The sequence below is a fragment of the Salvelinus alpinus genome, chromosome 26, assembly GCF_045679555.1.
Source record: "Salvelinus alpinus chromosome 26, SLU_Salpinus.1, whole genome shotgun sequence".
NCBI classification, from domain to species: domain Eukaryota; kingdom Metazoa; phylum Chordata; class Actinopteri; order Salmoniformes; family Salmonidae; genus Salvelinus; species Salvelinus alpinus.
This window is the reverse complement of record NC_092111.1, coordinates 4,463,339-4,488,597: the sequence shown is the minus strand read 5'-3', so window position 1 is coordinate 4,488,597 and position 25,259 is coordinate 4,463,339. Positions and strand designations below refer to the sequence as shown.

General features: G+C 42.6%; 1 protein-coding gene across 4 annotated transcripts in view; it reads right to left on the bottom strand.

The window, feature by feature from the left end:
• The window catches only part of LOC139554258 (plectin-like), a 192,924-nt gene extending 182,222 nt beyond the window's left edge, over positions 1-10,702 (bottom strand). For 3 of the 4 annotated variants that reach the window (XM_071367000.1, XM_071367001.1, XM_071367002.1), the window contains exon 1: positions 10,371-10,702. The gene's annotated coding sequence lies outside the window, so the exon portion shown is untranslated. The remainder of the gene's footprint in view (positions 1-10,370) is intronic. The other variant, XM_071367005.1, reaches the window with a different exon arrangement.
• Positions 10,703-25,259: the final 14,557 nt, after the last annotated feature.

Sequence of the window (25,259 nt, the reverse complement as noted above, 5' to 3'; positions counted from 1 at the left end):
TTCATTTATGCTTTAAATGGCTCAACCTGGTCTCAGAGCAGATGCAACCAGGTCTCAGAGCATTTTGCATTGTCCTGTGTTTAAATCCCGACACCCATTTAGTATGTATTGATTTGTGGGTGTCCATCACCTATTCCATATGATATGTTACGAATTACAATTTTTTGTATATGTTACGAATTCGCAAAACATATGATATGTATTGAATTCTAGCTAGGTGGCTAGGTGGCTAACGTTAGCTCACTGGCTAATTTTAGCTAGGCTAGGGGGTTAGGATTAGGGGTTAGGGTTAAGATTAGGGTTAAGTTTAGGAGTTAGGTTAAAGGGTTAAAGTTTTTTTTTTAACATTTGGAAACCACGGCCTTCAACGAAAACTCCACCCAAAAACTATATTTTGGTATTTGTTTCATTAGTCCATTGGTCACCAATGACTAGTCCCAAATTTTTTTGCTTGTCAGCAATCAAGTTTTCAAGATATGTAACTTTCAAAATACAGAAATCATCCCGTTTGATGCATTTTGAAACAAATGCCAAAAGATAGTTTTTGGGTTGGAGTTTTCCTTCAACACTATAACTGCTAAAGCAGTCATTTTGACTGCTCATTTCTTAATTCATTTTATTACACTTCCATTTTTAAAGGCATGCCCCCTTCATCCTTGCCTTCCCCGAATAAGTCTATATAACACACTGTCGTTGTTAGAATCATAATATCACAAACAGAACTGCCGTTATAATCAGTTTTATTTAAATGACTTTCCCCTTTACGCCTCCTTCTCCCGACAGTAGGGCCTGCTCCACTCATTATCCTGACATTGGAAGGTGCAGTGGCCAGTTGATAATCACCCCAATCATTTCCTCGAAACTGAACCTAAACTATTCTGAAACTATTTTCAAACATATAACAACAGATTAAATAAATGAAGTAAAGTATGATGGGGGAGAAAGGGAGAGAATGGGTGAGTTGATGAGTGAGGGGAAGCGGATAATGCATAATTATGTAATCACCAATTGTGAATGAAGAACAGGGCGGGCAATTCTATTATATTGGTATATTCTAATTATTATCTCAAAATGGTACGTACCCTATTTCAGTCCATCAAATCCAAGCAGTCTCATCAGCCTACTCTGGCCTACTTGTAATACACAGTGAGAGCATGCGTAATTTACAATGGCAAGAAGACCAAGAAGACTGGATGCACATGCTGTGTTAGCACTGCTACAAGATCTGAATGAAAACGACTCAGATGTTGGGGAAGAAATTAATCATGACATCTTTGATTGTTATTATTCTGATTCTGAGCCTCAGCCGGAAGGCTCAGACGAGGCCTAAGCACAAAAAAAGACAGAATGGTAAGCACGGAGCTGATGCCCGCGCCACCACCAAACGGTGAGACAGGAGAAAGGAAGGGACAGCACCATTTTGGAAAACTATCCACATTGGGAAACAGGTGCGAGTGTCGGAGAATGTGGGGATGAGGCTTGTGGAACCTTTGGCAAGGGGCAAGGGGAACGTTGGCAAGGAGAAAAATGCCACTGTGTGTCACGTGTGCTCTCTCCCCGGCCTCTAGGTCACCAGGCTGCTCGTTATGGTGCACACCTGTGCACCATTCCCATGCCTCGGCGGGTTCGACTGGTTCCCCTGCCGTAGCTGGCTCGACGGGTTTCCGTGCCTCAGCGGGTTCGACAGGCTGCCGTGCCTCAGCTGGGTGAACAGGCTGCCGTGCCTCAACCGGGTAACGTCTCAGCCGGTTCGTCAGGTTCCCGAGCATCAGCAGGGGTGACCGGTCCACTCCTGATCCACGGGATCGTCCCTTTGGTTTGCGTACTGCAGCTGGAGCCGAACTCACCAGGAAGGGGGTACCTTCACTTATGCTCTCTCCGGTGCTCTAGGTCGCCATGCTCCCGCGTCTCAGCCGAACTGACAGGTTTCCCGCGCCTCAGCAGAGGTGAGCAGTCCGCTCCTGACCCCCGGGATCGTAATTTTGGTCGGCGTCCTGCGGCCGGGGCCGCGCGTCGGGGAGGGGGTACTGTCACATGTGCTCCCTCTCCGGCCTCTAGATCACCAGGCTGGTCATTATGGCGCACACCTGTCACCATTGTTACGCGCACCTAAGCATCATTAGACTCACCTGGACTCATCACTTCCCTGATTACCTTCCCTATATACTGTATATATATATATGTCACTCCCTTTGGTTCCTTCCCCAGGCATCATTGTTTCTGTTTCATGTCTGTGCGTTGTTCGTGTTTCTTGTTTTGTATTATGTATTAATTTACTTATTAAATGATTCACTCCCTGAACTTGCTTCCCGACTCCCAGCGCACACGTTACACCGTGGACAATTTCTTTACGTCACTGTCATTGGCGAACACCATGAACAAAGCGAGACGGGAGCTCCCTCCCTCTGCGCAAAACAAGGCACCTGCACTGCCGTTGTAGTCCACAACGATGCTGAAGAATGACAAGACAACACTCACACTATACCAATGCAAGGCAAGAAAGAACGTTTCTGTCATAAGCACAATGCATCCGACAGTTGCCATAGACAGGGACTCAATAAAGAGAAAACCGGATACTATTACGCACTACAACCAAACGTATGCCAATATTACATAATGCACATCGCCATATATAGATAAACTTATGCAATGCATTATGCTCTTCTACATAACACATGCTGTTTTTCCTATGGGAAAATAATCCAAAACTGTGTTTGAATACCCATACTAACATACTGTATACTACAGGTATTCCCAAACTGGTGTACGCACAATGCCGTCGGGGGTGAGCCAAATAAAAACGTGATTCACATTTTTTTTTTTTAACATGTAAAAAAAAAAATCTTTACATTTTCAAACAGTACATTTACATTTTCCAACGGAGCTATACATTTGGTTGAGGTTTTTTTCTTGCCTGAGTCACTACCAAAAATAAAATGAAACCATCTAGTGTTCAGCGAAATAACAACACAATGTCAAATACAGGTAGCCTAGTCAAATAATTAACATCCAATTACATTAACCGTTACTCTCTTGTGGGAATTATACCTAACGTTCCAATTGTGCCAATAGTAGCTGCTGCTCATGTTGGTATCTGTACTGATGGCGCAAAAGCCATGAAAGGGAGACATAGTGGAGTGGTAATGCAGTGCAAGCAGTTGCGCCCGACGCCACTTGGGTACACTGCAGCATCGACCGAGAGGCTCTTGCTGGGAATGCCTGACAGCTTGAAAGACGTTTTGGACACTACAGTGAAAATGGTTAACTTTGTTAAAAGCAAGGCCCCTGAACTCTCGTGTATTTTCTGCACTATGCAATTATATGGGCAGCGACCATGTAACGCTTTACAACATACAGAAGTGCGCTGGTTATCAAGGGGCAAAGTATTAAGACATTTTTTTAAAATTGAGAGACGAGCTTAAAGTTTTCTTTACTGACCATAATTTTCACTTGTCTGACCGCTTGCATGATGACGAGTTTCCCGCACGACTGCACTATCTGGATGATGTTTTTCCTCGGCTGAATGATCTGAATCTAGGACTCTCAGCAACTATATCCAATATGTGGGCCAAAATTGAGGCTATGATTAAGAAGTTGGAGCTCTTCTCTGTCTGCATTAACAAGGACAACACACAGGTCTTTCCATCATTGTATGATTTTTTTGTGTGCAAATGAACTCAAGCTTATAATTTGTGCCCCGGTCCTATAAAGCTCTTTGTCACTTCCCACGAGCCGGGTTGTGACAAACTCACACTCATTCTTATGTTTAATAAACGTATCGTATAGTGTGTGTGTGGCAGGCTTACAATGATGGCAAAAAACAACATTTGAGAGTGCGCTGACCCTGGTGCTACGCAGCTGGAGGTTGAATGTTTGAAGGGGTACGGGACTATAAAAATTTTGGAACCACTGGTATACTACATACTTAATGAGTATATACTACATACTATTGGTTCATTTTAGTATCCTGTAAATGAACGGTATCCTTTCAGTTGAGCGTTCTAGCTCCTCGCCCGTCTACCGGTAGTTAATGTTGTTGCTAGCTAGTTAGCATAACAAATTACTAGACATTTTTACGATTTAGGGTGTGTTCTTAAATTCACTCTGGAGTGCCAGGGTGCGCTCGTAAATTCAGAGCGTTGTCAGAGCATTTTGCTCTCGGAGCGCACACTGGATGCTCGGGCTCTAATGAATGACGATTAAGGATGTGTTCAACCCTTAGTTCCCGAAGCTTCTTTACTCCGTTTGTTTTGTTGTATTTAAAAGTGTGCATTGTAGCCTAATAGCAGCAGCCTTTCTCCACTGGAGATCTGTTGGCGGATTGGATTGTCTGACTGACTACAACCTTTTTGTATATGGTATTTCATTTGTTTTGGTGTGATGTATACCGTGATGATTTATGTGGTCAGTTGTAGTTGAAGACTTATTGAGATTTGATACTCTTTATGGTTGTGTGGTAAAATAATTGTTATTTTGATTGTATGATTGAGACTGGGTTTACGCTACACTTGTATGAACGGACAAACATTGCGTGACTAAGGTCACTTGAGTTCCCTGAACTCCTTTACCGGGCTGGACTTTTTTAGGCCGAGGTACAGGACATTTCTGGAGGAACCAGAAGTCATTATTTGTTATATTATTATCTATGTGTGATCATTTATGTTGGTAATACAACCCACGCAAAAGAATACAGTTGTTTTGAAGTTATTTCCAATGTTTTAAGGGTTTATGAAAAGTGTATGTCCATCCTGACTTTTACATGAGTCCATTGTATTGGTGAACTTGACGGACCAGACGGGACTCATTCCCTCCCAAACCAAAAGGAGAAATCAATATTTTCTCTGGTAGGCACAACCTACCTGGCACCCCTACAAACAATAACCTCAAGTCAAAACCGTTACATAAAAAATGGCACCCCAGACGAAGAACTCCTTGCCACATTAAGGAATGTGTTGCATGGGACAGCTCGAGACTGGTGGGATGTGGCACGTCTCACCACTACCTCCTGGGCTGACTTTGAGGCCAAGTTTTCCCCTGCATTTCTGTCTGAGGACTACACCAATGAGCTGGCAGACAGAGTCAGGAATCGAGTGCAAAGAGAGAAAGAGAGTATCCATGACTTTGCATATGGTTACCACTCCCTGTGCAGAAGGTGGAAACCTGGCATTGAGGAGGAAGAGGTCATTAAGTTGATCTTGAAGAACATCAACCCACTACTAGCCAGTCAACTCCGAGAAAGTCACCACTGTCGATGGACTGGTTCGCCTGGGACAGCAGTTCGAGAAGGACAGAGAATGCCTGCAGCAATATGAAGAGGAAGAAACAGAAACCCAAACACCCAAACCAGACCAACAACAGCCGGAGTCTCCAACCAAGACCCCTCCCATGTTCTGTTGGAGATGTAGCCAAAAGGGACATTCTTCAGCCACATGTCCAAGTCAGTATCAAGTAAACCCTTCCAGAAACCACAAATCACAACAGGCCAAACTCCCTTCGCAGGAACGACCATCCTACTCTGGGTGCTTTGACCAGAGCTGAAACACCAAGAGTCACTGCCTACGCCCCCCCGTCGACATCCCCTTCCGTTCAGTTAATACCGCACCAACTGGTGTTACCCCTGTCCATAGGCCCATGGACAGGAAGAGCCCTCCTGGACACCGGGTCATCCTACACATTGCTCATTGAGAAACTGTGGAAGGAAGTTAAAGGTCCACAATAGAACTTGAAGCCGTGGACAGAAAGTCCACTATCTGGCTGATGGTGAGGCTAAACGACCACTTGGATGAAGTGAGGTGGAGTTCCGCCTGTGTAACCGCTCCTATATGATTCCTTCAGTTATTCTACATACCAAGAACCTTGCTTTTCCTGTCGTGTTGGGAATTGATTTCATGTACATAAGTGGTGTCCAGATTGATATCGCACACAATTGCTACTGGTATCCACATAATCAGAGCAAGAAGCATTTCTTCCAATCAGAAGCTACGAAGTTACATGATTGGGGTCCAAATGTGGCAGTCTTCTCTGCCTTTGCTCCAGTACTAACCCTTGGTAAACCTTCTGATGATCTCCTTTTACAGGCTGTGAGAAGAGCTCAGCTGGAACAGCCAGAAGGGTTAAGGCTGTTGGAACAGCTGCAGAATAACTCTGATGTATGTACTTCAAAGCTGGGACGCACCGGGCTCCTGAAGCACAAGATATTCCTTACACAGGAAATGCCGATCAAGCAGAAGCCATATCGTTTGTCCCCAGCGAAGCTAAATCATTCAAAAGGGACTCATTAATGATATGTTGACACAAGATATAATTGAACGTTCCTCCTCTCCCTGCGCTGCTCCTGTTTTCCTCATCCAAAAAAAGACCGGTGGTCTTAGATTTTGTGTGGACTATAGGAAGACCAACAATGTTTCCCAGACTGATGCCTATCCTCTTCCCACCATCCAAGAGATCCTGGAGTCATTGTCTAGCACTGTTGTGTTCACTACCCTTGACCTCAATAGTGGCTATTGCAAGTTGAGATGGACCAGGAAAGCAAGGACAAGACTGCTTTTGTCTGTGCTGAGGACTTGTTTTCCTTTAAGGTGATTCCTTTTGGATTAAAGAATGCACCTGTCACTTTCCAAAGACTCATGGAGATTGCGTTAGGTGAGCTCAAAGGGAAGATCTGTTTCGTCTACCTGGACGATATAATAATCTACTCCCAGACCAGAGAACAACACTTTCTAGATCTTCAAGCAGTGTTGGACGAGCTAAGAGAAGCTGGTCTTACATTGAACATGAAGAAGATAAACTTCTGCCAAGTGTCCTTGAAGTTCCTTGGCCATATTGTGTATTTTTACAGCTTTCATATGGATCCTGAAAACACCAAGGCTGTACAAGACTTCCCTGTGCCAACCAAACTCAAGGCCCTTCAACGGTTCCTTGGGATGGTTGGATGGTACCATCAGTTTGTGTCGAACTTCTCCCAGGTGGCAGAACCACTCAACGCGTTGAAGTGAAAAGGAGCGGAATTCCGATGGACGGCAGAGTGCCGGACCTCCTTTGAAACCCTGAAACGACACCTTGTCACACCTCCCATGGTGGGTCATCCCAACTTTGACTGCCTTTTTGTTGTTTACACTGATGCAAGTGATGTTGGACTTGGTGCTGTCCTAGTCTAACAGATTGGACTTGGCACTGAAGAAGTGCTAGCGTTCGCCAGTCAGACATTGAATGGAGGAGAATGGAACTACTCCACAACCGAGCAAGAGTGCCTTGCAGTTGTCTGGGCTTTGGAAAAGTGGAGGTACTACCTGGAGGGAAGACACTTCACTGTGGTCACTGACCATTCCTCCCTTGTGTGGGTGTTAAAGACCAACAAACCAAGTTCCAGACTCATCAGATGGGCTCTACGGTTGCAAGAGTTCACCTTTGCAGTAGAATACAGGAAAGGAAAATACAACACTGTTCCAGATGCCTTATCCAGAGCTCCTGCTGGTGTTAATGGTGGCCCTCATCTTACATGTGCTACCGTCCTGTCTGTCAGTCGAGACTCACCCAAAACTGACTTTCCCATCTCTGATGAGGCCATTTGGATAGCCCAACAGGATGATCCAGAAGTACAGGCTTTGCACCAGACTATCCTGGAAGATGGAGAAAATATGGTCAATCCTACCACCAAGCTGACCATCATTGAAGACAAAGTCTACCGAGTTGTACAACTACCTCAAAGAACACTCCACCAAATGTACATACCTGAACCTCTACGCCTTCAACTGCTGCAACATTTCCATGAAGACCCGTTAACTGGTCATTTGGGCAGGTTCAAAACCTACAAGCGGTTGCAAGCATTACTGTACTGGCCACATCTGAGCATGGATGTGAAGTCACACATCCGAAACTGTCAGGTTTGTCAAATGTACAAACCAGAAGGTAGAAAGCCTGCTGGCAAGTTGCAGCAAACAGTGGTTTCCCGACCTTGGGAAATGTTAGTAGTGGATTTGATGGGTCCATTTCCTAGAAGCTCCAATCAGAATGTGTACATGCTACTTTTTGTTGATTACTATTCAAAGTGGGTGAAGCTCTTTGCCCAGCGTCAGGCCACAGCGAGGACCGTCTCTAACATCCTCACGAAAGAGATCCTGACTCGCTGGGGAGTGCCTGATTACATCCTGTCTGACGAGGTTCCCAATTCGTCTCTGATCTCTTTGAGGAGACCTGCCAAAGATGAAACCTGAGACAGAAGTTGACCATGGCCTATCACCCACAGACCAACCTCACTGAGAGAGTTAATCAAACCTTGAAGACAAAGGTTGCTTCCTATGTAGGGACCCAGCACAAACACTGGGGCAAGCACCTTCACGAGTTTCGATTTGCCCTGAATTCTGCTGTGCAAGAGTCCACTGGAGTCACACCTGCAGAGCTGAACATGAGTCGTCCCCTCCGAGGACCCTTGGATATGGTGCTACAGCCCCAGCAGGTTACTCCAGACTCTGCATAATGTGACCAGGTAGTCCATCTCCACAACTTGAGAGCTCTTGTCTCAAAGAACACGATCCAGGCTCGACTCAAGCAGAAGAGAAATTACGGTAAGAAGAGACATGCAGTTCCAGGTTAGTGATCGGGTGTGGCTTCACTCTCTTCCTTACACAAAGGCTGAACAATTATCCTAGGTTCAATGTTAGCTAGCTAATATTAGGCTATAACTAGCAATGCAAATGGGTTTCTGATTCAAATAATATTACTACACAGATCATTCACGTAACATTAGCTAGCGAGCCAGCAAGCTAACGTTTGCTAGTTAACTAACAGTAAGCTTTAACTTGCAATAAAAACATCTTTCTGACAAAATTAGAAACTGTATCTGTATCTACAAAATAGGAAACTATATCTGAAAATGTAGCTAGACTCTTCCCCATATCCATAGATGAACGCTTCACGGCAGACTGGAACCATTTAACTCCGTTTTGTTTGTAGCTACATCTTGTTCCACCAGCGTTGTGTCAAGTCACTCCGGTTCACACTGACCGTGGTGTGAGCAGAAAGTAGCCCATCACTTTTTCCAACTGATATGTCGATAGCGCCTGCTAAATTCAGGGCATCAATGTTGTTGAGAAAAGTAGCAAACCTTTTGTAGTTCTCAATGGCTAACATTATATCTTTAAAAAACAGCATGGTAGAAAGGACTGTCAACACATACTGAACAGCTCACGTTATAGACAGAAGCACGCTACATGGCAGACCAATCCAACCTCATCTCCCGGCATGTCCATCCCATCCATTATCTCAGACAATCATGGCTAGTGGGAAGGTTCCTGCCCTTTTCCATGGCTAAACCAACTAGGCTTGTAATTTACCAATTTTATTTAGTTTTTATGGATGGAATACAAGTTTGTTATTAAGGCACATGAAAGTTCGCATTTTGCTAAAAAATAAATGTGTATGTTCAAATGCCGCTCCTGTGAAGTAGTGATGTGGGACATATGCGTAGTTTCCTGAAACTAGTCACATGTATGAAATGTATTAATTACGCTGTTAGAATGTTGCAGTCAGAATGACTGCTCGTTAGCTAGAAGGAGTGTCCCTCGAGGCCCCAGTGGTTCTAGTGTTAATAACCATCTGTCATATGTAACCATACCTAACCGCATACTAATTTGAGTATCACAGATTTGCGTTTACTATTTTACGTTTAGTCTGAGACCAGGCTGGGCAAAGACAGGGCAAATGATTGGATACCGTAGACAGAGTCTGTAGCGGTCCTTTGACATGGGAAAGAAGTGTCCATTTTATTACCTGTGCTGTATTATAGAGGTAACAGGGGGAGCGGAAAAGGTCCTACTATTATATTCTATTAAAAACTACAGAGAAGCCTGACCTCAACAGTGACACGACTAGGAAATGACACGCCCACTGATCGCTTTCTGAGGGAATTACTGCACCACAACTTTCTGTTGGTTATATCTGCACTGTTTTAAATTGCCATTGGTTTGTATTTTCTTCAATCTTCCCATTGATTACATTTAAGGTCCCATAACGTTGACTCCTTAAAATTATTTAAAAGACAGTACTCAAATGAATAAACACTTCCCTAAACAGTCGCAGGACATTAATGAAAAAGCATTTTTGTTTTCTTCATACTGTATCATTACAGGTGCATGATGCCATGACGTTGGTTTGTAGTGAAATTACATGCTGGACGTTATTGGTGCTACTGCATGATCAAAGTCATCCTCCAAAAATACAAATGATAACATGTCAACAATATGTTAGAAGTCAAAACAGTTTCGATGACACAAGCCCACATTATAGCTTACTAAACCACATCGATGATGCGGCAAGATAGCCCCAGGATGATATGAGTCATTCGGTAAAACAGTAGATTATTTTATACTCACGTTAACAACCTTGACTGCACTGGTCCAACCGCGGTATCGCTCCACGACTTGTTATACAGCAATAAATTACGCTACCAGGTTGAATTGGGAATGTCCTCCGGCCCGTTTCACAGAAAAATTAAACAGCCATCGATAAGGTCTGTATCCCGCGTTGGGCTGTTTAAATAGATGGTCCCTCGAGAGACAGACAGGTTCGGGGAAGATAACCGAGGCTGCCACACACCACTCGCCAAGTAATGGTTGAATCAAGCAGTGTAAAATATCTAGCTTGAAGTTGTATTAGTCGTACGTACGAGATACACATGACTTGGTATAGCCTGCCTTACACCGTCGAACAAAATGCTTATTTGCAGGTTCCTTCTCAATCTCCCTGATAGATTCACAGAGGCGCATGGGCAAAGTTATGAAATCAGACTGTATGGCTACTTCTAGAAGCACTTTGGAATCCAACTAGTTAACGGGATGATGAATATGATTAGGGAAAAATGCAACCGACGCAAAATATGCCACTTTACGGCACAGGACACTAAACGCAGTCTACCCTGGTCATCATCGACTGGTCTTCTCAGTGAGAATAACAGTGTAAACTCATAAATTACTTCCCAAAACGGCACTCTGTTCCCTTCATAGTGTTGAGCTCTGGTCAAAAGGTGTTTTTTAAAAACATTTATTTCACCCTTATTTCACCAGGTAAATTGACTGAGAACACATTCTCATTTACAACAACGACCTGGGGAATAGTTACAGGGGAGAGGAATAAACCCATTGGATGCTGGTATAAAAGCCAAATTGGGAATTTACACTGGGGTTAACACCCCTACTCGTATGAAAAGTGCCATGGGATCTTTAGTGACCACAGATAGTCAGGACACCTGGAAGACTGCGCCATACACAGGGCAATGCCCCCAATCACTGCCCAGGGGAAAGAGTGCCTACTACTGGTCCTCCAACACCACTTCCAGTCTCCTATTCAGCGACCAACAAGGACCAACCCTACTTATCTTCAGAGACAAACCAACAGTGGGAGGCAGTGTGGTATGCTGCTGGCTAAATGTAGTGCACTCAGTGGCAACCTGTCGTTCAGGGCAGGCCAGAGCCCCACCTGTTTTGAGTCCCACATTTTTAGAAAAAAAATATTATATAAAAAAAGAAAATTGGCATTAATATGTGTCACATATCAGTTTGCAAGCAATGTAAAAAAAAAATATATATATATATATATATATATATATATATATATATCATTGAGTTAATAAATGGTCTCTTTTTTGATTTCTTGATTTCTAGCTCCAAAATGCAGGCTAGCTCAGTGCTTTCTGTGGTGGTTGGGGAAGCAAGCAGAAAATACGGAGCGTTGCAGCGTGATTGGCTCAGTGTTCTGTCACTCATGGGGACACTACGTCACCATCAAGTCTAAAGGTAGAACTCTAAAATTCTAGCCCCTTGGGTGCTGTCATAGAATTACATCAGAAGTGCCCATCCAAGAAGGCTCAAGGTCATTGGACACAGATAAAATTACGTCAAATCACGTTATATCTACAGTAGCTTTGATTGGACTGTCAACATCATACCTTCAAAATCTTAGCTAGCAGTCATCATGATGAATCAAGTCCACAATCTACTGGCAAATCCTTTTTAATCCTTGTCATATGAAGAGAAATAATGAAGAGAAATTAGAGATAAAACGTATCAGTGCTCATCGGCCATTGGACATTGGATACAACAAGTTGGAAATCGCAAATTCAACAAAGAGTGTTTTGGAAGGAATCAGTGGCTAACTGCAAGCATTGCAAAGCAATTATTAGCCCGCTATTCAGTGGAGTGGCTGTGTGGTACCAAATCTAAGAATAAGGGTCTATTTTCCTAGTTTAAAATGATAAGCATTCAACATTGGACTTGCTGTCAATGAAGCGTGATTTTTGCCGCGCTCAAAACAACTGTTAACTCGACTTTCGCCTCTCCTGAGCCCATTGGGGAGTTACAGCGATGAGACAAGATCGTAATTGGATCGCAATTGGATATCACAAAAAGGGGGGTAAAAAATGTAAGTAAACTCAGCAAAAAAAGAAACGTCTCTTTTTCAGGACCCTGTCTTTCAAAGATAATTCGTAAAAATCCAAATAACTTCACAGATCTTCATTGTAAAGGGTTTAAACACTGTTTCCCATGCTTGTTCAATGAACCATAAACAATTAATGAACATGCACATGTGGAACGGTCGTTAAGACACTGACAGCTTACAGACGGTAGGCAATTAAGGTCACAGTTATGAAAACTTAAGTAGAAAGAGGCCTTTCTACTGACTCTGAAAAACACAAAAAAAAAAGATGCCCAGGGTCCCTGCTCATCTGCGTGAACGTGCCTTAGGCATGCTACAAGGAGGACTGCAGATGTGGCCAGGGCAATAAATTGTAATTTCCGTACTGTGAGATGCCTAAGACAGCGCTGCAGGGAGACAGGACGGACAGCTGATCATCCTCGCAGTGGCAGACCACGTGTAACAACACCTGCACAGGATTGGTACATCCGAACATCATACCTGCGTGACAGGTACAGGATGGCAACAACAACTGCCTGAGTTACACCAGGAACGCACAATCCCTCCATCAGTGCTCACACTGTCCGCCATAGACTGAGAGAGGCTGGTCTGAGGGCTTGTAGGCCCGTTGTAAGGCAGGTCCTCACCAAACATCACCGGCAACAACGTCGCCTATGGGCACAAACCCACCGTCGCTGGACCAGACAGGACTGGCAAAAAGTGCTCTTCACTGACGAGTCGCGGTTTTGTCTCACCAGGGGTGATGGTCGGATTCGCGTTTATCGTCGAAGGAATGAGCATTACACGGTGGCTTGTACTCTGGAGCGGGATTGATTTGGAGGTGGAGGGTCCATCATGGTCTGGGGCGGTGTGTCACAGCATCATCGGACTGAGCTTGTTGTCATTGCAGGCAATCTCACCGCTGTGCGTTACAGAGAAGACATCCTCCTCCCTCATGTGGTACCCTTCCTGCAGGCTCATCCTGACAATACCCTCCAGCATGACAATGCCACTAGCCATACTGCTCGTTCTGTGCGTTATTTCCTACAAGACAAGAATGTTAGTGTTCTGCCATGGCCAGCAAAGAGCACGGATCTCAATCCCATTGAGCACATCTTGTACCTGTTGGATCGGAAGGTGAGGGCTAGGGCCATTCCCCCCAGAAATGTCTGGGAACTTGCTGGTGCCTTGGTGGAAGAGTGGAGTAACATCTCACAGCAAGAACTTTCAAATCTGATGCAGTCCATGAGGAGGAGATGCACTGCAGTACTTAATGCAGCTGGTGGCCAGACCAGATACTGACTGTTACTTTTGATTTTGACCCCCCTTTGTTCAGGGACACATTATTCCATTTCTATTAGTCACATGTCTGTGGAACTTGTTCAGTTTATGTCTTAGTTGTTGAATCTTGTTATGTTCATACACATATTTACACATGTTAAGTTTGCTGAAAATAAACACAGTTGACAGTGAGAGGACGTTTCTTTTTTTTGCGGAGTTTAGGTATATCTAACACATTCTTTAAAAAATATATATATTTTTTTTTTCACCCTTTTCTCCCCAATTTCGTGGTATCCAATTGTTAGTAATTACTATCTTGTGTCATCGCTACAACTCCCGTACGGGCTCGGGAGAGACGAAGGTCGAAAGCCATGCGTCCACCGAAACACAACCCAACCAATCCGCACTGCTTCTTAACACAGCGCGCCTCCAACCCGGAAGCCAGCCGGCTCGTGTCGGAGGAAACACCGTGCACCTGGCTACCTTGGTTAGCGCGCACTGCGCCCAGCCCGCCACAGGAGTCGCTGGTGCGCGATGAGACAAGGATATCCCTACCGGCCAAACCCTCCCTAACCCGGACGACGCTAGGCCAATTGTGCGTCCCCCACGGACCTCCCGGTCGCGGCCGGCTGCGACAGAGCCTGGGCGCGAACCCAGAGTCTCTGGTGGCACAGCTAGCGCTGCGATGCAGTGCCCTAGACCACTGCGCCACCCGGGAGGCCCATATCTAACACATTCTGATGGAATGGCTTGTCCTGCACTTTATAAAAACCCAGAGTGCATGTTGGAAAAAGATCTTGGTTCCTCTCTAAACAGAGCAATGTGAATTCAAAGAGGACTCGGACCACAAAATAGGTGAAGTGAACTGGCAAAACAGTTGAGTCCTCATTCAAAGGCAAGGGCAGTGTCAATACAAAAGATAACGGAGTTATTTTGCTTTTTTTTTTACACCAGAGTTCACTTTAAAGAGGACTGAGATAATTTCTTTTAAAAAAGGACTATATGTGAAAGCCCCCTGCGATTAAGGTTAGGAAAAGGGTTAGCAAAAATGCTCTCCTAACCTCCTTCGTATCGAAGTGACGTGAAAAGAATGTATCGTGTCCGTACATGGCCATACCAGAAGAGGGACTGTTCAGGTCATCTTTGCCATACACCTGACCAGGGCTACAATGCACATCATTTTGAATTATCCTAGTGCATTACTGATATTGCTATAGGTCTATATTGTAAAAAAAAAAAAAAGGTAAAGTGCCTTCAATAATTACATTTCAAACCATTGAAGCTCTAGACACCCTAGACAGCTCTTCTTCGCTGTGAGTTGCGTCAGCCAGGCTAAGCGGAGCCATCATATGATATCCAAAATGGCCATGGCAAAATGGCATGTAACACAGTTCTTGAGTGAATCCTGTCCAGACAATTTGATTAAATCATCTACTGAGGGGTTGACACTCTAAGCCCTTGTGTCTTCCAGTGAAAGGTAATTTATTTGTGCACCACATTAGTTTTTTTGTCACTTGGAACTTGGATGGTGCTGGATAAGGAAAGAGGATGATAGTGATGCTGACTGTCCTCCCCTTTGTATTAGTGAACTATGTGTGCCATCTGTCCTGAGTGCCAGTCTTGGTGCCAGCTTTACCCCATTCTGCAAAGAGCTCATCGTGATCAACCAACCACATCGCTCCATTCCTGCTTGCAGAGCACTAGTGAGAACGGCATGAGGGCCCCGAACAATAAAGACTGTATATTGACATCTGAATCACTGCTGGTAGGAAAGCTGCATGGTAGCCTATTTCAGGGAAGAGATAAGTACTCTCTCACTGTGAAGACTTAAAAAAAAATGTGAATAATAAAATGGAACCCCACATGTCCTAAAAGTGACAAAGTGTACCCTTGGTTAAAAGTCTTAAAACCTCTTATTAAGGATCGGACCCTTTTTTTTGTTTGTTGCCTAAAATGACATATCCCAATCTGACTGCCTGTAGCTCAGGACCTGAAGCAAGGATATGCATATTCTTGACACCATTTGAAAGGAAACACTTTGAAGTTTGTGGAAATGTGAAATTAATGTAGGAGAATATAACACATTAGATCTGGTAAAAGATAATACAAAGAAAAAAAACATGCATTTTGTTCCATCATCTTTGAAATGCAAGAGAAAGGCCACAATGTATTATTGCAGTTTAGGTGCAATGTATATTTTGGCCACTAGGTGGCAGCAGTGTATGTGCAAAGTTTTAGACTGATCCAAACACCCATTGTATTGCTGTTTATAATGTTGTATAAAGTCTGCCCAAATGTGCCTAATTGGTTTATTGATAGATTTCCTGTCCAGAGGACACTCTGCTACAGATGTGACATACTTCTCTTTTGGTTTCTTCTTTCACTAAAACAGGAAAATGCAGGTTAATACTGTAGTACACATACAATATAAAAGTTATGTTGAACTATGAACAAAACTGTGGTAAAGTTCTATTATCACATTTGAAGTAATTGAACGAGTTCAGGTAGCTCATTCTAAACTGTTATTGAAAGCTCATTACACACTGTGGCTAGAGAGATCTCTACATTAGTTTGAAATAATAATAATGACAGTTCTCTCCATGGAAAACTATTACGATGATTTCTGGCATGTCGTCTCTGGATCAGACAAAGACATCCTTGTTGAGAAGCCACTAATTGTGATTGCAGTTGTCACTTTAACAAATTAAGTTTAGTTTCTCCAGTGATGGGGGAAAATAATACATCCAGCAACAGGCTGGATCATCATTATGCATTATCAATCATATTCCTATTGAACAGAGAGGGTTGTGTCCCAAATGGCACCCTATTCCCTTTTATAGTGCACTACGTTTGACCAGGGGCTGAAGGGTGACATTTGGGACACAGAGGGAGCCTCCCAACATATTGAGTCGACTGAATGAATGCTCCATGTCTATGACATAGAATAGAAACCTCCTACTGGGTAGGCTAGTGTAATACATGAGTAGATCATTGGCCAAGTATGACAGTACCATAGAGGTCAGTCAGGGCCCTTATTCATAAAGCGTCTCAGAGTACGAGTGCTGATGTAGGATCAGTTTAGCTTTTAAATCATAATGGATGAGATAATATGGGCAGGGGGACCTGATCCTAAGTCAAAACTCTTAGACGCTTTATGAACACAGGCCTAGAGGTCGTATGCAATTATTATTATTATTATTCAACAGATATTTCTTTGCTGTGATCCCCAAAAAATATTTACTCATTCAGAAAAGACACCCACGCACAATCATATATAATGAGATCACGCATCCGTATGATATTATATCACAGATAGAAATGTGAGATCATGCCTTCTACAGTAGCAAACAGCCATGCATCATTCTTCATCTCTGAAGCTCGTCTATTCTCTCCGCATGCATCCTAATTGACATCCTATTCCCTACATAGTGCACTACTTTGGACCAGAGCCCTATGGGCCCAGGTCAAAAGTAGTGCACTATATATGGGAAAATACTGCCATTTGGGATAGAACCTCTGTGTCCACCCACTTGGTTTAGTCAGTGGGAGGAAATGAACCGTAGCTTCCTCATTACTGAGAGGAAACACAAAGGCTCTCCCGCAGGGCCTGGGCCTGAGCCATCTCAGAGTGTCTTTGTCTATCCAGCACTACATCAAACTGCATCTCAGCAAACAAGGGGCTCACAGTGCCTTGATTCACAAGAGCCATTGGTACAATGCTAGCTGTGCTGGACTGAACATTGTTAGGATTCTGTGAAAGTATCGATAGTAATGTTCCATGTTCATGTATTGCATTGCAGAGGACTTGGCAGATTACTAAACAAGGCACATGGGTGGTCTACGTGTTAAATCGATTCTACATGTTAAACTGTCACCTTCATCGACACCCAGCAGGTGATCTACCCAGCATTATTCAACTGATAGGGGAGAGCAAGAGACTAGGGTTGCATCCAAAATGGCACCCTCTTCCCTATAGTGCACCACTTTGACCAGGTCAGGGCCCTCTTGCACTCATTATGACTGTTGAATTGACACCTAGTCAATATAGTCACTCGCAAATTGTCAAAGCTGGTAAAAGATTAAAAGCATCTTGAAAGGTGTTGCCTAGTTTCTTCCCTATGGGCCCTGGTCAAATGTAGTGAACGACATATTTACAAATATTTTACCTTTATACGATGATTAAGGTCAAATATCTTGAAAAATATCTTGAAATAAGATTACTTGTATTAAGCCTTTTTTAGTTTAAAATAAGCAAAATGATCTGCTAATGACGTTAGATAATTTGGTTAAAACATTTTTTTAAACCCTGTCGTGACTTTACCTTCATTAATCTGATGACTGTTATTTATTTAATCCACTAACTATGTTTAATTGTTACCCAATTAAATTAATCATGTAACAATTAACTCAATAGGATTTGTGGCACCACGGAAGAAGTTGTTTAGAGAGTCACCATCTCCCGAAAGAAACTCTATAAGATATTTACCTATAACATCAATAAACAGTAATCTTATTAATCATTACCTCTTATAAAATACTCATTCTGAATGATCGTAACCATCTTGGATTTGCAAAACCCCCAGTCTTGAGCAATATTCAGAATTACACATTTTGTTTAATTATTTATTTACAAGCTAACTAAATAATAACAAAGAATACACATACACACTTACATGAGACAAAGGTCCTTAATGGACTGACAAGATATGACGGCTTCTTACACATATAGAGAGGGGGTGGGAAAAAGAGAGAGATAGAGAAAAAGGGACACTTATTGTGGATACATTCTAGGACTGTCCTCACATTAATCATATACCTTGCAACCGCCGCCGGCTTGGAATAAGAAATAAGAATGTATTTACGTGTTGAATGCCGTTCGCCGTTTCTCTGTTGGAACGAGCCCTCCTCCGTAAGATTGTTGGTTTGGTGAGCCTTTCCTCTGGGCCACTTGTACATGCTCTGATTGTCCACCAGAGATCACAATGTCCTTCTTCTTAGTTGTCTGGTCTCCAATGGGCTGTTTCCTAAGAACAGCTACTTAGCCATACCAGTGATTGTCTGAGGAGAGATTTCTTCTCCTCTTCCTCCCCGTGTTGGCATTCAGGATTCGGACCATGATGGACATGAGCTGAAGCTCTTCGTCTGTCTGGTCTAAAGGAAGGTGGGTTTATTTCTTCACCTCGTGTTGAGGTTCAAAGTTTCAACCATTTAAAAACATGTAGCTCTCGCCAAATGTTTCCTGGTCTGATGTTAATTTCTCTTCCAAGCCTTTATACTCTCTGCGTAAAAGGGGCGTTCCATCATCCTGACACGATCTCTGAGCTCCCTCAGGGCGTGGCTTCTTACTGGTGCAAAGTATCATCAAAACTATGATCTCGTTAGAAAACTAAAATCACATTCCTATCTTTAACAAAAATCCTTTCATCATGTTTTATGTCTCACGCACGACATATAAAATGAAAACCAGACATATACAGTCTGTATACTTTTCAAGTTACAGTATTTCTTCATTTTTATGAATTTTTTAATGACATCCCAAAATAGACATTAGTTTTCCATATACAATCTCTCATCATTCCCCACGTTCTGATATTAGGAATATAGTTCCAGTGCTCACTTTTTGGACATTAGAGTTTTGGGCGGGCAAACGTCTTTGGAGACAAAGTGACATTCCTTTAGTTGATACTAAAGGGTAAAAGAGCGAGTCTCCCTCTCTTGTAATTTACGACCAGGTGTGAACGGTCGACCATCCAGCAGCCCCCCCCCCCTGTGGGAGAGAGAGGCCTGGTTACTGTCACAATCCCACCAGTCTGATCTGATCCATTCTGATCCTCACAGGACAGTTACGACAACCCCCAAAATGTTACGTGAATTATCACTCAATAGAAGATATTTAGGTTGGTTAGATTTCACTTTTTAAAGTGCAATCATCCACAAGCAGCAGCTAGTGCCAAAATGCAGGTTACCATGACAGCGGGTCACTGTAATGAGATTAGGCCTAAACTATGAAGTGTTGTGGAAATTCGTACACAGGGACACTCAAAGTCAATCATAAATGAAACATTGTTTAATGTCAGCTCTCTGGAGAGGTTCCAACAAACTTGATGCACCATAGTTCACATCCACATTTATTTAGTACTATTCCCAAACACACTCGGTAATCTCCCTCATTACCCATGTGCATCTTCAACGTTATCTTGTCATTACTTGCTATGCACCATATGTATACTGCTATACATATAAATAACACCCCATATTCAAAAATACCTTGTGTTATTTGTAGTGGCTGCAATCCACATAGACGTTTCTTATAAATGCCTACAGACTGTTGTCAGCGGGGCTTTCCATGGTTACACCATCGCACTAGTCTTCTCATAAAACTAGTGAATAGCCTTTTCTCTATAAGACGATGGGTACCTTTTTTATACCTTACTCGCCTTGATTTTATTTTTTACCATTTTATTTTATACAGGTTAATTTAAAAAGATTTACTGAAATTAGTTGCTGTCCCTCAATTGTTTGCAGATGATATGTCTCCTCCTGGGCAGCTCACAGAAAGGGTCTGGTCTGCGTGGGTCTCGTCTTTTGGTCAGATGGGAATTTCTCTCACGCTTCATAAAATGCACCACTGGTTTCCCTCACAGACCCCCACTGGAAAGCTCCGCAGGCAGAGTCAATCATCCTGTTCGTTAACGCCAAATTGTTGTGGAATTTCTTACACAGGGACAAAGTCGATCTTGAATGAATCATTGTTTATTGTCAGCGCGCTAGAGAGGTTCCAACAAACTTGATGCACAATAGTGAATGTCTGTCAGGAGCTCTAATGCGGCGGTCCCGCTTAGTTCACTTATACACCTCAGACAAGTCATATTTGCATGATTTAGCTTATTCATAATGAATTAATCATTAACGTTTTCTTCATTCATGTGACCGACCTGTACTGGGTCATGCATGTGACAGACCAATACCTCACAAGGCTTCTTCTCTCTAAGCTGCGACCTTGAAACTGAGATATCCCTTTCTCGAAACAAGGTTCTGGGTGTAATGCAGACACTGGTAGTGAGGATTCATTCAATCAGTGACTTGCATGAACACAGAAATTGGTTCATAGAAAAGCACAAACAGAGAACACAGAAATGTATAAATAGAAAAGCACCAACATAAAATGTTCCATCACCTTAAGCATTAGAGCCATTTAGAGAGTTTGGACATTGAGGTTTCTGTTTATGTGTATTTTAAAGTACCTTCTTATTCAGAGTATTAAGATAGTTACATTGTATCTATACTGAACAAAAATATAAATACAACATGGGTTGGTCCCATGTTTCATGAGCTGAAATAAAAGTTCCCAGAAATTTTCCATATGCACATGAAGTTTATTTCTCTCAAATGTTGTGCACAAATGTGTTTACATCCCTGTTAGTGAGCATTTCTCTTTTGTCAAGATAATCCATCCACCTGACACCTGGCAATTTCTCGCACGGAATAGACTTAATTGCTCAAAACAAGAATAGACTTCTGTGCCAGGTGGATGCAGTCAACTATTTACATTTTCTATTTAACATTTATTTTAACAGGGAAGACATATTGAGATCTAGGTCTCTTTTTAAATACACCCGGTATAATACAAGATAAATATAACTATGAGCTTATCCACAAAGTTCCATGTCCATTGCATCTGCAAGTGAGAACTTCTCTCCAGGATTCTTTTGTCATGGATGGCACCAGTGCATGCCTGACCTGATCTTTGACCTGTGATATTGTCCACAGGATATCTGTACATGGCTTCGGTGACGTACACCTTTTCCCAGGTCTCTGTACTCACACTATAGGAATACTGTATTCATTTATGGATGTCTATCATCCATTTTGTATATGTTAGGTATTGCAATTTGTACAATATGAATTCACTCGTCAGTTAACTGTACTAGCAGGGCACCCATTCTGACGTCTGGCTCTGTCCGTCTGTCTGTATGCTAGTCTATCTTCAGCGGGGCTCCTATGGGATGAATCTGTGCTCAGGGAGGCACAGCACAGCAGATACAGCAGCAGGAACAGCAACAGTAGTAGCAACAGACGGGTACCAGCTCTTTCAGATGGGAGCCCTCGGACCTCAGCCCACATCAGCTCTGACTTGCGCTGTGTGTACACGTGTGTGTCTTACACAGACAGAGCTCAGACTGTGTGTGGATGAAGCGAACTGCACAACGAAGGAGTGATGAGGCGATATAGCAGAGAGAACCCACACATACTAAATGCACACACACAAAAACCTGAAAGGATGCCTGTGAACGTGGGTCTGCCTGTCATTCCTTAAAGTATCTTTCCTGGCCTCCTCCCTCTGCCTGTTCAGTAAGCATGTTATTTTTTTAACCTTTTATGATGAAGTACAATATGCTGCTGGAGTTGACATGTTTCACCAGAACTAAACATAACCCTAATATTTACAGAAAGATGTTAGGTTATGTCCATAGGCAACTGGGTGTGGAAAGTAACCGCTGGTACAGTGTGGTTAAGTAAAGCATATCTGGTTCTTCTGTAACTTGTGAGTCACTGTCACAAGAAACCTAGGAGACTTTCCATTCCCGTTTGTTTCTATGACAACAGCAGCATGACATTTCAAATATCCAAAATGACCTAAACCTGCCAAACGCCAGTCAAAGCTTCCCACATTCTGAGGCTGCTTTGAGAGCCAAAAGGCAATCTGTCCATGTCTGTACCACAAATAATGGCACAGTACTTTCAGTAAAAGCTTACCTTTACATAAGGAACTTTGATATGATAACCTTGTGAAATTGAGAAACACAAGCCATTTTGAAATTGGCATGTGAAATAGTTTATGCAGCTCATTAGTTGAGGGAAAGTAGAAAAAGGCCAATGCTGTCATCTACTGGACAGAGGAGAAACTGTTTTACATACAATGTTAACAAACATCTGGTGTAGTCTCATAAAAGTGAATGAGAGAAAAATCAGTATTGCTAAATTCATTGTTTTGGGAAATTTCAATTCTCCCTGACTGCCTAGCTTTCATGTAGGTGATTATGTTAGTTACAATTATTTACAAAATAGGTCCACTATCTTTTCTACAGACTTTATAACTGGTTTTAGTCTAAGTTTACACTAAAAGCGTTTTTTCCATCCCGAAAAGTAATTAATTAAAACAATGTAGGCGGCCCACTCAAGGATTTCAATGGTGACTTAAAGAAAAACAAAGTGTTTTGCATGTCAGCAATCACGTTTCAAGATATCTAACTTTCAAAATACAGAAATACAGCCGTTGTGATGCATTTTGCATCACATAATTAAGCAATAAGGCACCTCTGGGGTGTATAGTATATGGCGAATATACCACGGCTAAGTGCTGTTCTTATGCACAACGCAATACGTTAGAGCAGTAAAAAATAAATGTTTTGTCAGACCCGTGGTACACAGGCTGATATACCACAGCTGTCAGCCAATCAGAATCAGGGCTCGAACCACCCAGTTTATAAATAAATAAACAGTAACACCTGTGGAACTTGAATAAGTCCTTAAGTTGATGAGAAAACATATTGAAGAATTAGAAAATTGTCGTCAAGATGGAACCCTGAAAAGCTTCCTCCTGGCGAATCTCAAGCTCTGATGATCTCACCAGTTTGGAGTCGATCTTGGTGTCTAGTCTGGCGTCGCGAATGAGGTTGACGATCCACTGCTATGCCTCCTCAGGCGTTGAGCTTGTCTGCCAGCATGCTGAGAGGACACAGCGAGTGTAATGTTTACTGTTATTATCTATTTCACTTGCTTTGGCAATGTAAACATGTTTCCCATGCCAATAAAGCCCCTTGAAGAGAAAGAGAGAGAGAGAAAGAGGGAGAGTGGGAAAGAGAGAGGAAGAAAGAAGAAAAGAAGAAGAAAGAGAGCGCGAAAGAGAGAGAGAAAGAGGGAGAGCGAAGTAGAGCGCGAAAGAGAGAGAGAGCGAGCGAGCAAGAAAGAGAGGGTGAGAGAGAGGGAGAGATAAAAAGAGAAAGAGAGAAAGAGAGCGTGAGAGAGAGAGGGAGAGAGAGGGAGAGAGCGAGAGAGAGAAAGAGAGAAAAAAGAAACAGAGAAAGAAATAGAGAAAGAGAGAGTGCTCATCTGTGGGGACACAAATGCACGCACAGGAACACTACGTAATCTAACGAGCACACGAGGGGACAGCTTTATTACAGGCCATACTGTTTCTAACTGTCTTAATCTCCCCCATAGAAACAACAGTGACAGCACCGTCAACAAAAACGGAAGGGATCTGTTGCAGCTCTGTAAAAGCCTGGGTCTGTACTTTGTCAATGGTAGGTTACGGGGACTATGCTCACCTCTTGGCCACCGCACAGTAGACTATATGATTACAGACATTGACCCCTTCTCTCTCAGCTCATTCACTGTCAAGCCACTAACACCTCTGTCTGATCACAGCCATATTACATTGTTTCTCAAAAGAACAGACATGGAAACAACCACACATTCACAGCCCAGTAAGCTGTACAACATCAGACATTCATACAGATGGGCACAAAACAGCACAGAAGAATACCAGAAAGCAACCTGTAACCAAAATATCCAAACACTCTTAGATAACTTTCTGGATACCACATTCACTCACAGTAAAGAAGGCATCAATCTAGCAGTACAAAACATCAACTATATATTCAGGCAAACGGCAAAAGAAGCACAATTGAAATTGATAAAAAACAAAACAAAAAAGATCACAGATGACAACTGGTTTGATGCAGATTGTAAAATTATAAGGAAAAAACTTAGAACATTATCCAACCAAAATGCACAGAGACCCAAATAATGTTGAATTACACCTTCATTACTGTGAGACTTTAAAACTCTATAAACGTACACTCAGAACCAAAAAAGCACAGTACAACAGCAAGCAGCTGACACTAATTGAGGAGTCCATAAACACAAACAACTTCTGGCAAAATTGGAAAAAACTTGAAAAAATATAAACAAGAGGAATTAGCGATACAAAATGGTGACATATGGACAACTCATTTTAAAACACTCTACAACACTGTTCAAATGGACACAAACGCAGAACAACGCCAAATTCATGAGAAGTTGAATGGATTAGAAAAAGCTATAAAGGACAATCAAAATCCATTGGACTCCCCAATTACTGACCAGGAGCTCTATAAGAAACTTCAGGCTCTCAAATTTAAAAAAGCATGCGGACCTGATGGCATCCTAAATGAGATGCTGAAACTCACTAGTGCAACATTTTTATTGGCTATATTAAAACTGTTTAATTTGATCCCGAGTGTAAGTTATTTCCCTGACATCTGGAATCAAGGACTCATAACCCAAATCTTTAAAAACGGAGACAAATTTGACCCAAACAATTACAGAGGCATTTGTGTGAACAGTAACCTGGGGAAGGTTTTCTGTAGTATTATAAATGTAAGAGTTCTAAACTTCCTTAATTAGCACAATGTCTTGAGTAAAAGCCAAATTGGATTTATAACAAAACATCGCACAACTGATCATATTTACACCCTACACACCCTGATAGATAAACATGTCCACCAACATAATACCAGAATATA